We start from the raw sequence: 14,107 nt of genomic DNA on the forward strand, positions 1-14,107 counted from the left end.
GAATTCTACCAGCAAGACCAGCAGTCAGGCAAACCTTTGGCTCACTAAAGAGGACATTAGAGTTGTATAGACGCAAAGGTACAGAAGGCTGCCACAGCTCACTGGACAGCTCCCTATGCCACTCACTGGATTGGACACCACTTAGAGGTACTAGTTTGAGTTAGCCAATAGAAAGAACCAAGGAGAATGCCCAAGAGAGGCATATTTCTATCTCCAGTTCAAAGAACCCGTTCCCCCAAAGCACTGGGCTTCCTTTTTGGAGCTGGTTGTGAGAGACACACAAGCTTTTCTTAAGGGCTGGTAGGCTCAAAAGCTGTGAATATGCACACACAGTCCTGGGAAACTTTACGTTTAGGTAATTAGCAGCCACCTCTATGGTAGAGGTATGACAACATCACAACTGGGTCCTTTGAGAAGGAGCTTCTGTCTCTTGACCTGCAGGGCAGCATCTGTACGATGGGAAGTGTGGACATGAGAGGGCAGGGAGGCTCCTGCTGGATCCTGATGCATTCCCCAGCCCCTAGGGGCAAGTGGCAGGGCAGCTGGTTCCACTCACAGCCTTCCACCTGGAGTTCCTCCCCAGCTAGAAGGATCACCTCTGGCACTGTAGGGATGGGGATGTTCAACCATATGCCTCAATGATTTCCTCCTCCTCCTCCTCCTCCTCCTTCTTCTTCTTCTTCTAGGTCTCACTGTTTTTTCCAGGCTGTTGTGCAGTGGCACCATCATGGCTCACTGTAGTCTTGATCTTTGGGGTTTGAGAAATCCTCCCACTTCAGCCTCCGAAGTAGCTGGGACTACAGACACACACCACCACACCCGCCTAGTGTGTGTGTGTGTGTGTGTGTGTGTGTGTTTTGTAGAGTTTTGCCACATTGCCCAGGCTGCTCTGGAACTCTTGGGCTCAAGCAATCCTCCCACCTTGGCCTTACCACTTCAATTTCTACTGTAGATTTGGGCCTAGCAGCAACAAGAGTGGTATACGGAATTGGCCCAAGAGGTCCCACCCACAGGTCCCTTTAGCTTCCCTTCCTACAAAGGGTTCTGGCCAGGCCCATTTCCTCCTGTGGGAACACAGGCAGAGGAGTTTAACACACACACTTGGGATGTGTCCACAGTCACAGGAGACCCGGAGCTCAGGGAGTGAAACTGCCAGCCAGTGGGGCTGCTGTGGTGAGGTGGGGGAGGCTGCTTTTCTTTGGCTTCTCACTGTAGGGTGGGCATCGCCCCATCTCCCATGTCTCTCACAGGGCAACCCCAGCATCTGGTGAGTCCATGAGCTCAGGGTGGACACCTCCTGGCTCCACAGTCGAATAGCCTTTGTTTGGGACCTTGAGGCTTACTGCTCGTGGACACAATAGCGTATCTTTCTCCTCCTTCCCGAGTGAGAGCAACCCCTGCGCACCATTTGGGCAGCTTATCGTGATCCTGGTTCCCCCTGCTCAGTCTCAGTCTCTAACAGGCAGGCAGTGGAGGACCCCCATCTTCCCCAACCTAACCCATCATTTGTTACCACAACCCAGGGAGTCTTCTCACATCCCTAACCCATGGCTCAATGGCCCTTGTTCCCTCTCTTCAGAAAGCCACATCTGTATCCTCACTGTATACAATGTATCCTCACCTCCCATCCCCACTGCCCAAACTATCAACAACTGGAAAGGTCTCGTTACACCCCAAGAAGGTAGCAGGGGACTGTTTCTTGATGCCGGCAAAAGACTTGAGACTTGTGTGTCACAGACAAAGGCGGTTTTTCATTTTTTATTATAAAAAAAGAAGAAATCAGTGTGGTATATGGCAAAAGTAATAGCAGAATTTTATGTTTCTGTCCTTTTCTGCTGTTTTAATACATTCCTAACATAAACTTACTAGCTTAAAGAATGAATATCTGGCAGCTCTTACATGTCCCATAAGTAGAGTGATGATAATTTTCAGTGTTTTGTGGTGTTTAATATAAATCACACTGCCTTATGTTTTACAACGGGGGTTGTCTAGTAGTAAGGAGACATTATCTTAAATGTCTTTTAGGTTTTCTGCAGTTGTCTTTGAACCATTGCTATGGTTGACTGTGTCCTGTAAGCTCAGGTGTTGCCAATGTGATGGTAAGAAGAGGTGGGGCTTTTGAGAGGGGATTAAGCCATGTTGGGTTCTTCTTCTTAAATAAGATTAAGGCCCTTGTGAAAGAGGCCTCATGCAACTTTCATCACAGAAGACACCATCTTGGAAGCAGAGAGCAGAAAATAAACCCACTGGTGCCTTGATCTTGAATTTCCCAGCCTCCAGAACCATGAGCAATGGAGTTCTGTTCTTTATAAATTAACCAGTCTGTGGCATTTTGTTATAGCAGCACAAGCCAAGACAACCACTAATGTAGATAATTTATGTAAATATTTTACAGTCAAGATTATTTAAATTTACATGTTAGGCTGTGTCTTAAAGCAGGTATAATATTTGCTTTTAAGATACATTTCCTTACTTAGTGCTGTAAATTCTGTTGTGACTCAGAAGCTGTAAAGTTCTTGCTGCTCTGTAAAAATGAATACTAGTAGCATAAAAAAATAAATAATTTGCATGTGTCCTATCAATAAAATTGTATCTAATGGATAGGATAGTATGATATTTTAAATTTGCATTATCTAGAAAAGTTTGAAAGTTATATTACTTTACAGATTAATGTGGATTCAAATGTGTAATTTACATGCATTCAGCCAAAAAGATCAATAAAATGGGTAACAGATTGTTTTAAAGTTTCATGGGAGCAACAGGTGAGCTTGGGTGGATGCTGCCCATGCAGGAGGTTGGGTTAGAGGAGAGGATTTTCGAGCTTGGAGTGGAAGTGGAAGCAAGCCTGCTCCTTGTCCGGGGACCAGTGTTATCTTTTCTCTCAAGGTTGGTCACTTGAGAAATGAGTGTAAAGAGTGTAAGAATTAAAGAAAGAGGAAAGAAAAACTAAAAGTGGCTCAACAGGCAAAGACAGATTTATTTCAGAGAATAAACCTGACAGGGGCTTCTGGCCAATCTCGGTCAGGAGCTTTCTCTCTGACAGACTAAGGATATATTTAAGGGTTTTGGGAGCAGGGAGCTTATCATAGGTTCAGAATGTTTCCATGTGAGGCAAAGTCTATCGTGAGATTGGAATGTCTCTGGTTGCAGGGGAGGCTACCTTGGGGTTGGCATGTTTCTGGTCAGAGAGGGGTTTATCTTAGGGTTCGAATGTTTCTGTTATGCTGACATTAGCCATTAGGCTGAAGTTTGGGGGCTGGATTTAGGCAGTTTTTTAATGAAGGGGAACTTAGAAAGGCGGTTTTTGTCCAAGATGGTGATGCTCCTGTTCTGTCAAAGAGAAGGAAGGGTCCTGCATTCCTGGCGTGGTCAGCAAGCACGTGCAGGTGTACCAGGGACCATGGCACATTGCCTTGCTCCACAGGCAGTAAAGTACAGGATAAAGCTGGTACAGGAGTGGCTAAGAGAACAGGGCCCTGCAGAAGAGGCTCTTGCAGGTGGCCTGCAGGTTGGGGGAGAGGTTGTGCCACCATCATGAGGTGAGATGGCAGCCTCTGATTCTCAGGATGGAGAAGGAAGATACCCAACCCCTGCCTCCTCAGTGAGCACACTAAAAAGGTGGCCAAAACAGGAGCAACCCCAGGCCAGGAGGCTGTGCTCCAAGGGGAGCACTCTGATGGCTCCAAAGACCAGTCATGGAACTAGATACCATATTTTGGGTTAAGTTTCATTCTGTGCCTGTAGTCCACAGGCAAGCTTGCTATGTAGGAAGTCTGCCTGGTTTAATGTAGTAAATGTTACCAACATCAATACTGAACTCAACCCCACCCCACATCTGTAAAAGTTTCAACATCACCAGATGGTATAATAACAACATATGAGTGTGCTCCCAGAATCTTAGACTCATCTTTCAGAATGTGGTCACCATTCTGAAATTGAACTGAAGTTATTTGAAGTCACAGTACTTCGGGTAGCTCTCATATAACCACTCACATCATTAAAAGCAGTGGGGGATGGAAGAAGAAAGTCCTTGGTGTTCCATAGCACATAGTCCTTGGATAAGATGATCCAAAAGATTACAGTTTGATTGGAACACACATAGTAGCAGCCAGACAGCACCGAGACCTTGGGAGCCTGAGTCCTCTTCAAATGGCTCGGTGCAAAGAACACTGCTCAGAACCACTATAGCTCCCTAATGCAAAGAGAAGCAAACCTCAGGGTCACAGAGCAAGCACCTTGCCCAATTCATAAAAACAATGACTGTTTGCCTTTTGATGATATGAAAGGATGCAGGATTTAACAGAAGGCCACCCACTACCTCTTTTAATTTCCTGTGGCTGCTGAGATAAACTACCACAAACTGGGCAGAGAAATTCATTCTCTTCCAACTACATAGAATTCGTGTCTCTGACTTTTTAGGGCAAAAACAACAATTTCTACAGTGGACTTTTGGAGCAAGAAGCCTTGCAGAGAGCCTGGAGTTCATCTTACATGGTTGTCATCCTAGGAAAGCCTGAACCAGTGTACAATTTTATGATGCTGCTCCCTCAAGCTGTAAGGGAGAATCCCAATGATACTAACCCAGTCTGGAAAGTCCTGCATATAGAAAAACAAACTCCGAGGGAAAAGAGACAGGGTCTCACTCTATCACCCAGGCTGGAGTGCAGTAGAGAGATCACAGCTTGCTGCAGCCTCCATCTCCTCGGCTCAAGCAATCCTCCTGCCTGAGCCTCCCAGGTAACTGGGGCTACAGGCGAGAGGAGAAAACTTTCTTTAGAAATAGTTCCTGCATTGACAGCTGCCTGTGACAGGGGACTTCACTGGCTCTCGGGCTCTTCTAAGCAAGGCTGGCCAGGGTGGCACCCAGCTGGGGATGCATTCAGTCTTAGATTCCATTTATTCTTAGGCCTCTAATAGGAAAGATTTAAAGCAAGAGAACCCAGTATGAGGTGGAAACCTGTGTTCATTAAGAAGCCTTTGTTCTAGGAAAGAAATGCTTGCTGGAGAATTTGACCTGAACTCTGTAGTTAGAGCTCTATCTTCTCCTAAACCACAAGACATGTGAGCAGCCTGACTGCACATCTGAGACCCTTGACTCATTTTGCACAGGCAGCTGAGACAAGATAAGCTGGGTCAGGGAGTGATAAAGAATGAGTGTATTAAAATCAATAAAATACAGCCCTGGTTCTTGGATACGATGATCCAAAAGATTAGTTTGATTCAGGCATTGAGGTATTTAATATAATTCCAATAAAAATGCCAACAATGTTTTATCTGGAGCTAGAAGAGTTGATAATGTTTAATTGGAAAATAGTATTTAACAATATTAGAAAAGTCATGCCGTGAAGAACAATGAGAATAATCATATGATACTGAGATGTTTAATTTTATGTGTCAACCTGACTGGGCCACAGGATGCCCACATATCAGGTTAGCCATCATTCTGGGTGTGCCTGTGAAGGTGTTTTGATGAAACTAACATTTACTTTGTTGATGCATGAAGCAGGTCACCCTCCCCAATGTGAGTGGGCCTCATCCAGTCTGTCGAGGGCCTCAGTAGAACAAAAACGTGGAATAAAGGAGAATTCTCTCCTCTGTCTGACTGTCTTCAAGCTGGGACTTTGGTCATCTTGTGACTTCAGTCTCAGGTCAAGACAGAACTTACACTATCAGCTCTCCAAGTTCACCAGTTTATCAACTGAGCCTCTTAGTCTAATTGTTTAAGCCAATCCCTTATAATAAATCTCATAGATACATACATACCTATATACACATAGGTAGATAATATAGCTATAAATATAGATATATTAAGACATAAATATTAATATGATATATATATAGGTATAATTTTGGTTCCATTTCTTTGGAGAACACTGATGTCTTATCTATTCCTGCTGCTGTAACAAAATCTCAGACTGGGTACTACACAAGGAATAGAAGCCTATTTCTCACTTATAGAGAGGCTGAGAAGTCCGAGATCAACACACCAGCAAATTCAGCATCTGGTGAGAGCTGCTCTTGGCTTCCAAGATGGTGCCTGGAACGCTGTGTTCTCACGTGGCAGAAGGCAAAGGGCAAAAGAGACAAACGTGGTGGTAGAAGAGATGGCAAGGCAAAAGGGCCTGGCAGAAGCCTGTATTATCAGGACACAAATCTCACTCATGACCTCATCACCCAGAGACCCCTACTTCCTAGCAATATTGCCTGGGATATTAGCTTCCAACATATGAATTTTGGAGGGACCCAAATATTCAAACAATAACATCTGACTAATACAAAGACCTACTAAGTATCATAACAAACTCTAAAGCCTCTGTTGGTATTTATTGTAAGTGGTGCATGAATAGACAAACAGCCAAGTGCAGGGGGTACAGAAACCCAGAAAAGGAGAGAACGTTATTGTGGGAAATAGAAAAGTTCCTTTTTAAAGTTTCCTTCAAATATAAAGAAAGGGAATTTTTTTCTTTTAGAAACTCAGGCAGAACGACAAAGCCAAAGCATGTTTAAAAAGTTTGAAAGGAAAAGTATAAAGTAAAAGAGGAAGGAATTGTGGGAAGTAGAAAAGTCCCTTTTTAAAGTTTCCTTTCTTAAAGAATAAATCACAAGTGTACTAATAACTCTTTTGTTAAGCCCTATCCTAGTAGCTATTAGACATGCCATGCTTATAGGCACATAGTATATTCTACGTCCTTGTACTTTAACCAAGATATCCGTGCTTGATGTGCTCATGGGCATGTCCCAACTCTCCATTGCTTTTACCTGTTTAGAAAAGTCTTAAGTTGTTAGCCAATCAGGTATTAGGTTAGATTATAAGGTCTGGCTCCAGCCAATGGAGATCAGACACAGCAGTAAGGACAACCCCAAATGCATAAGGAATCAATGTGGCTGTTTTCCTTTGTTCATTGTACTCTCGTGGCAAGATGGCTAGTGAGAGTACACTTCCTGCAGTCCAGGAAATAAAAATTGCTAAAAAAAAATCCTTTGTCTTGGCGCTAACTTTTCTTTGTGGCACTGAGCATCTATTTCCAACAATTATGATGTTAGTGACCATAAGCTAATGATGTAGCGTGCCTGGGGCTGAAGCTACCATGCTGTAATGAGAGCTCCTGTGTATTCCACTCTTTAGTTTATTTATTTAAATACATTTTTTGACATGGAGTTTCACTCTCTCTCCCAGGCTGGAGTGCAGTGGCACAATCTCAGCTCACTGCAATCTCTGCCTCCCAGGTTCAAGCAATTCTCCCACCTCAGCCTCCTGAGTAGCTGGGATTACAGGTGCCCACCACCACGCCCAGCTAATTTTTGTATTTTTAATAGAGACAGGGTTTCACTATGTTGGCCAGGCTGGTCTTGAGCTCCTCACCTCAGGTGATCCGCCTGTCTTGGCCTCCCAAAGTGCTGGGATTACTGGTATGAGCCACAGTGCCCAGCCCTACTTTTTGGTTCATTTTAAATTCACAGAGTCTAGGGTTCACACACACACACACACACACACACACACCCCTCCAAGCTGGTGTTCATTTTTATTTTTAGCATATTTTCTGTGACACTGAGAACCCATCGACCCAGTTCTCTCATATGCACCTGTTGGCCCTATTTAAATGTAGCAAAGAGCTGGACTGTTATTCTTGTTCTTTCATATGTGATTCTGGTTTACTGACAGGCACTTTTCTACAGCTGCACTTGAGAAGCATTACAGGACAAGCCGGAGCTATTCCCCCAGCCCTTCCCCCATTCCAACCTCATTTAAACATTGCAAAAAAAAAGTTCAACAAGATAAACTGAACCCTGTCAAAAAAGGTTCTAAAAGACCATATTTGGTTACCTCAAAAGGCAATCCCTTTTGTTGTAAAATAATAAGGGAACACACTGGTGTCAATGGTGTGGTTTATCACTGCTGCCAGGTCGGGGAGTCATTTTAAATTGTGTTTGCTTGTTTTGCCTGTCTGCCTTTTCCTGTAGGCCAATTGTAGGAATAACTTTGTCAAGAGGAAAAAAATCCAACTATCTTAAGGAGCAGGAAGGATGAAGAAAGCAAAGTAAGAGGCAGCCCCTTTGACTTAGCTCCCTTCCCCACCACCATCATCCCATCGTCTTCACCCCTGGAGCAAGGGCTCATTGCACCTTAACGGTGCCGGGGCAGGACAGAGGCTCCCTCGGTGAGGTGACAGTGAGTCTGTCGGAGACCAAACAGGAAGCTAGGGACTCATCTGTCTTTGTAAATCAGACCACCTCCTCTTTCAGCTACTTGTAAACTCCAACTTGTGGCATATTAGGAAGGCAGCCAACCTACAGGGTGCCGGCTGTCTTCCCTTCTGACCCCCCAAGTCCAGTTTCCAACTGAGCTGAAGGTGGAGATGGGATCCCTGGAGCAGCGGTGGCTGTAAATGGCACCAGCCTCAAATTCTGTCTACCTGCGCAGAGGACTTGATATTCTTCCTTCCTGTTAAGAGAAACCTGAGGTGATAGCTCTGTGCACAAAATATGACTCATTAAGTGAGTTGTGGAAGAGGAGACCTCAAATTAGGTGGCTTTCCAGGGTCTCAGCAGCTGTGGACAGGGCCCTTCGCATTCGGTGATGTGTAAAAGGCCTTGTAAGGAGCTGTACCTTCTACTCCTCGGTCAGGAAAGCTCCCGCTATGCTGTAGGCTGAGACACGTGGGGCTGTACTACTTAGGCCTCATTTTGATGATGACACCTGGCCGATCTGTTTGCAGCTTGGTTACTACTGCTTAATGTTTGATTAATGGAAATCCTTTTTTTTTTTTTTTTTTTTTTTTGAGACAGAGTCTTGCTCTGTCACCCAGTCTGGAGTGCAGTGGCATGATCTCAGCTCACTGCAACCTCCACCTTCTGGGTTCAAGCCATTCTCCTGCCTCAGCCTCCTGAGTAGCTGGGATTACAGGCACATGGCACCATGCTCAGCTCATTTTTGCATTTTTATGGAGACAGGGTTTCACCATGTTGGCCAGGCTGGTCTCGAACTCCTGACTGCATGCTCTGCCTGCCTCAGCCTCCCAAAGTGCTAGGATTACAGGCGTGAGCCACCGTGCTCAGCCTGATTAATGGAAATCTTATATATGCATATATATGTATGTGTATATGTGTATGTATATGCATATACACACACTCTCTTTCTGTTTACCTGGGAGACACACCCAGGTTAGTGGCACCAAATAGTGGAGCAGGGAGGAATGTGAGAAGCAGTCTGTGTCCACGTGGCCACTAATGCTGTGTGTCTGTGCTCCAGGCAGCAGCCTGATCCAGGTTGGGCAGCCGAGGGCTGAGTCTTCCCCGACCTTGCCCGCCCACCCATCGCATGTATTGGCCAAAATTCTCAGCAAATAGAGTTCCAAGTGCTCTGCAGATACATGAATTGAGTTTTACAAACAGAAGTATATTTTAAATCTGCTACCTTAATATAAAAGTGATGCCTTATAATTTGATGAATTATATTTGTGTATTAAATTAAATTAACCCAATTTGTGTAAACCCATATCAAGTTCGCATGAAACAGAGTATAGCAAAATGGAATTCTAATTTTATCCTTTCTGTTCAGTCTTAGATTCCAGTTCCGAATTTTGTTTGTTTCAGGTTAAAACAACAATCATCGTTCTGTGGTTTAGAAATTTGGGAGTGGCTTAGTTGGGTTCTGCTTCAGGGTCTCTCATGTAGTCAAGACACTGGCTGGGGCTGTCGTCAACTGCAGGTTTGACTGGGGCTGGAAGACCTCCTTCCAAGATGGCGCACCCAATGACTGGCGAGTTACAGACTCACTTCAATTTGTTGCCATATTTCTCCTCAGCTCAAAGGCCCCTTCTCATCTTTTTTCTCTCATGCAAAGCCCCATTCCCCTTCAGCCTATTCTTACCACATGTAGATGTCGTTCTCAATACCCAGGATGACCCCCAGGAAGACATATTTTTGTTGCCAAAATTCTTAATATTTTAATTTGAAGTATTTCCGTTTAAGGTTCTGAGCACAAGAACCAAGAGAGGTTTCTTGATTTAAATCTTCACAACTATGGGGCTTGCCAAATGTCAAATTCTGTCACCAAATTCCAGCTCCCACCTCTAGAGGTAAAGGCCCTGGTAAATTAACTTTACCAGGGTAAAGTTAATTATGGTTAAGTTGGTCACTTAAAAATGGCTTCCCCTCATCTTCAGAGAGTATTTCTATAGTGAGCAGCAGCATGAGCACCAGGGCCCAGGCACAAACCCCCGCAGCCCAGGTCCTGCAGGTCCCATGCTGCACAAGCACCAGGGCCCACGCACAAACCCATGAAGCCCAGGTCCTGCAGGTCCCACCCTGCATAGAGGGTTCTTTCTGGCTCAAAAAGAGCAGGAGTGTTGCCCACACTGGGAAAATGACATGAAGAGAAATCAACTCGAACACCCTGAGCGCTCCTTAAACAGCAGTCTGGCACTGCAGCCTTCCCTGTCCTTGGAGCGAATCTGGGCGCTTGTTATCTAAACGGCCATATAGCTCTTCCTCTGGGAGCATTAGTTCTGCCGTTCATGTCCTCCTACTGCGTTCTATTCTGTGTTTGCCACCAGAATCCCCTGCAGAGAAGCTCCAATGGCTGCCGCAAAGCAAAACAAAACGAACCCTGAAATTGGAGCGGGAAAGAAAACCGCATTAGTCCCCAAGGAGATGCTGGGTTGCCGCGGGTCTTCCTTAGCACCACCTGAACCACCGCCAGAAGGAAACACTTCCACCTGCCTCTGGCTGCAGAGCCTGACGCTGTTCATCTCAGCTGAATCTACTCTACCAAAAGCCCTCAAAGGCAGTTCATTTGTTATTTTATGTGCTGTTTATTATTTCTGCTGGCACACTGTTTACTCACAGGTAAGGTAGTCAGTTGATAAACTGGGTAAAGAACAAAAGGCAAAATCCAAATATGCAAGAGATGAGAGAAGGGGCAGCAAAAAACTACAGACCGTGTAGAAACAGTAGCACAACTGTGGACCCAAGTCCGTGCTGCCCTCCTTTGGGGCAATTCCCGAGTAGGGTTTGGCCCACATGGTGAAACCCCGTCTCTGCTAAAAATACAAAAATTAGCCAGGCATGGTAATGTGGGTCTGTAATCCCAGCTGTTTGGGAAGCTGAGGCAGGAGAATCACTTGAACCCGGGAGGCAGAGGTTGCAGGGAGCCCGAGATCACACTGTTGCACCCCAGCCTGGGCAACAAGAGCAAAACTCAGTCTCAGAAAAACAAAAAGGAAAGAAGGAAAAAGGCCTCCAAACCCTCTTTCAGCTCTGGGATGAGACGGCTCCTCTCTTGGCCAGAGGACAGTAGATGAAGTGGTACCGTCTAAGCCGTGAACGGCGTGGCAAAGAACATGGTGGTTGCTGGGCAGACTCTACAGCAGCCAGACGTGGCCCCCTCAAAGGGCGTGGTGCCCATCAGGGCTGTGGAGCCCTCCTGGGACCCACGCAGGTGCAATGTGAGCACGGGGCGTGGCCTCTGTGTCCCCTTTGCATCACTCTGAGGTCCAGAGTCTAGCCGGGAAGTAGAAATACACCAGCCATTTTAGCAGAGGAATGGAATACACAGGTCTGTTGGTCAGGGATTAGAGGACTGAGGAGGGGAAAGGGAGGCATGGCGGCGTTAAGGCAGAGATGGTCCTGAGGGAGGCAGCTGCCACCGCCAGGCTTTGAGAGTTCTGAAATCTAGACGGTCGGGGAGAGGCCCAGCGAAGTGCTGCTGAAACCTCCACGAAGGGGCATGTTGGGCTGGTGCCTGTCTCCAGGAGCTGGGAATGAGACCTGTTGGGGGAGAAGCTCTTCCGCCCCAAGAGCTTGAGGGTGGGTGCTCTGCTGAACTGGGTCTAAGGCCTCCAGGGCTGGTGCTGGCATCTTTGAGGAAGTACAGACAAGGATAAAGGCAAAAGAGAGGTCGGGTGCCGTGGCTCACGCCTGTAATCCCAGCTCTTTGGGAGGCCAAGGCAGGCGGATCACCTGAGGTCAGGAGTTTGAGACCAGCATGGCCAGCATAGTGAAACCCCGTCTCTACTAAAAATACAAAAATTAGCCAGACATAGTGGCCCACACCTGTAGCCCCAGCTACTCGGGAGGCTGGGGCGTGAGAATCACTTGAACCCAGGAGACAGAGGTTGCAATGAGCTAAGATCACACCACTGCACTCCAGCCTGGTGACAGAGCAAGACTCTGTCTCAAATAATAATCATAATAATGAAAGCAAGCTAGAACCACCTTCTCCTTCTGAGTACACACTTGCCACGGTGACGCCCGGTCTCACAGCCTCTCTCCAGTCCCCCACGGCACAGCCTGACAGGGAGGAGCTGGGAAAGCAGACGTGTCTGCAGGGGCTCAGCTCCATCCTTGCACAGCAGGGCATGTTTGTATAACCTAAAGATGGCATCAGGGAGGATCGCAAGCCCACTTTTATAGATCATGGAATGGGCAGCACAGCACACTTACCATGTACGCGTTCACGGAATGTATCATCACGGACTGCAAATAACAACTCTTCTGGTCAAGGATGGCCCGCATATACAACAGTGGTCCCATAAGGTTATGATGGAGCTGAAATCTCCCACCCCCTAGTGACGTCGTAGCCATGGTAATGTCATAGTACAATGCATTTTACTCACACAAATCTAAGATGAAAGAAAGAAACAAACCAAGCAAACCACTATGGATGTCCTTCTGAAAAGAGTATTATCTCCTCAAGAAGAGCCTCAGGCAGGTCCTTCAGGTGTCCAAAAGAAGGCACTGTTCTCATTGGAGCTGACAGCTCCATGCGTGTTCTGGCCCTGAAGGCCTTCCCGTGGGACAAGGTGTGGAGTTGGAAGACAGTGACCTTGATGATCCTGACCCTGTGTGGGCCTGGGTTAATGTGTGTCTTAGTTTTTAACAAAAAGTTTAAAATATAAAAAGATAAAGTTAAAACAATTTAAATAGGAAAAAAGCTTATAGAATCAGGATACAAAGAAAGAAAATACTTTTGTATAGCTGTATAATGTTTGTGTTTTAAGCTAAGTGTTATACAGAAAAGTCAAAAAGGTTTTTTAAACTAAAAAATGTATAAAGTTAGAAAAGTTACAGTAAGCTAAGGTTAATTTACTGTTAACAAAAAGGAAAATATTTTTTAGGAGTTTAGTGTAGGCCAGGCACAGTGGCTCACGCCTGTAATCCCAGCACTTTCGGAGGCTGAGGTAGGTGGATCACCTGAGGTCAGGAGTTCAAGACCAGCCTGGCCAACACGGTGAAACCCCATCTCCACTAAAAATACAAAAATTAGCTGGACATGATGGTGAGTGCCTGTAATCCCAGATATTTGGGAGGCTGAGACAGGAGAATCATTGGAACCCTGGAGGTGGAGGTTGCAGTTAGCCAAGATCATGCCATTGCACTCCATCCTGGGCGAAAAGAGAAAAACTCCCTCTCAGAATAAAAGAAGGGTTCACCTAGGGCTACCTCCACTGTAGCAAGTTCCATTCATGACAAGTGCCCTATGCAGGTGCACCATTTTAAATCATTTTTTACTGAACCTTTCCTACATTTAGATATGTTTATGTACACAAACCCATTACCATCATGTTACAATTGCCTATGGTATCCAGTACAGTAACAGGTTCACAGGTGTGCATCCTAGGAGCAGGAGGCTACACCGTACAGCCTGCGTGGATAGTGGGCTGTCCCCACTAGGTGTGGATAAGTGCACTCAGTGACGTTTGCACAGTGTTGAAATTGCCTAATGATGCATTTCTCAGCACATCCTCATGTTATGAGACTCTAAATGAATCTCAGCCCCTCCCCTTGTTAGCACCAGGGGCAGAGTTGCCATCTCCCTTACTTCCCATCTGACATCGCTCATCTGCCAGGAACTCCTTGTTAGGCTACTGGGATTGGTGCAGTATAGATCACGGTTAGCTCGTTCCTGATCTCTGGGGCAGATTTGGTCTGGGAAGCTGGCGCCACACAGAGGGTGACCTCCAGTCACCAAATATCACTAAGGAAAAGGACACTGTTCAAAAGATGTCCTGTGAAAGCTGGTGCTTCTGCAGCGTCTATGTGGGCTGTACTTGGTGTAGACGCCGGAGGGGAGGAAGCAGTTGTTTTAAGTCCCTGCCCTCCTCTG

The sequence above is a fragment of the Cebus imitator genome, unplaced genomic scaffold (assembly GCF_001604975.1).
Source record: "Cebus imitator isolate Cc_AM_T3 unplaced genomic scaffold, Cebus_imitator-1.0 Scaffold20, whole genome shotgun sequence".
In the NCBI taxonomy this organism is placed as follows: domain Eukaryota; kingdom Metazoa; phylum Chordata; class Mammalia; order Primates; family Cebidae; genus Cebus; species Cebus imitator.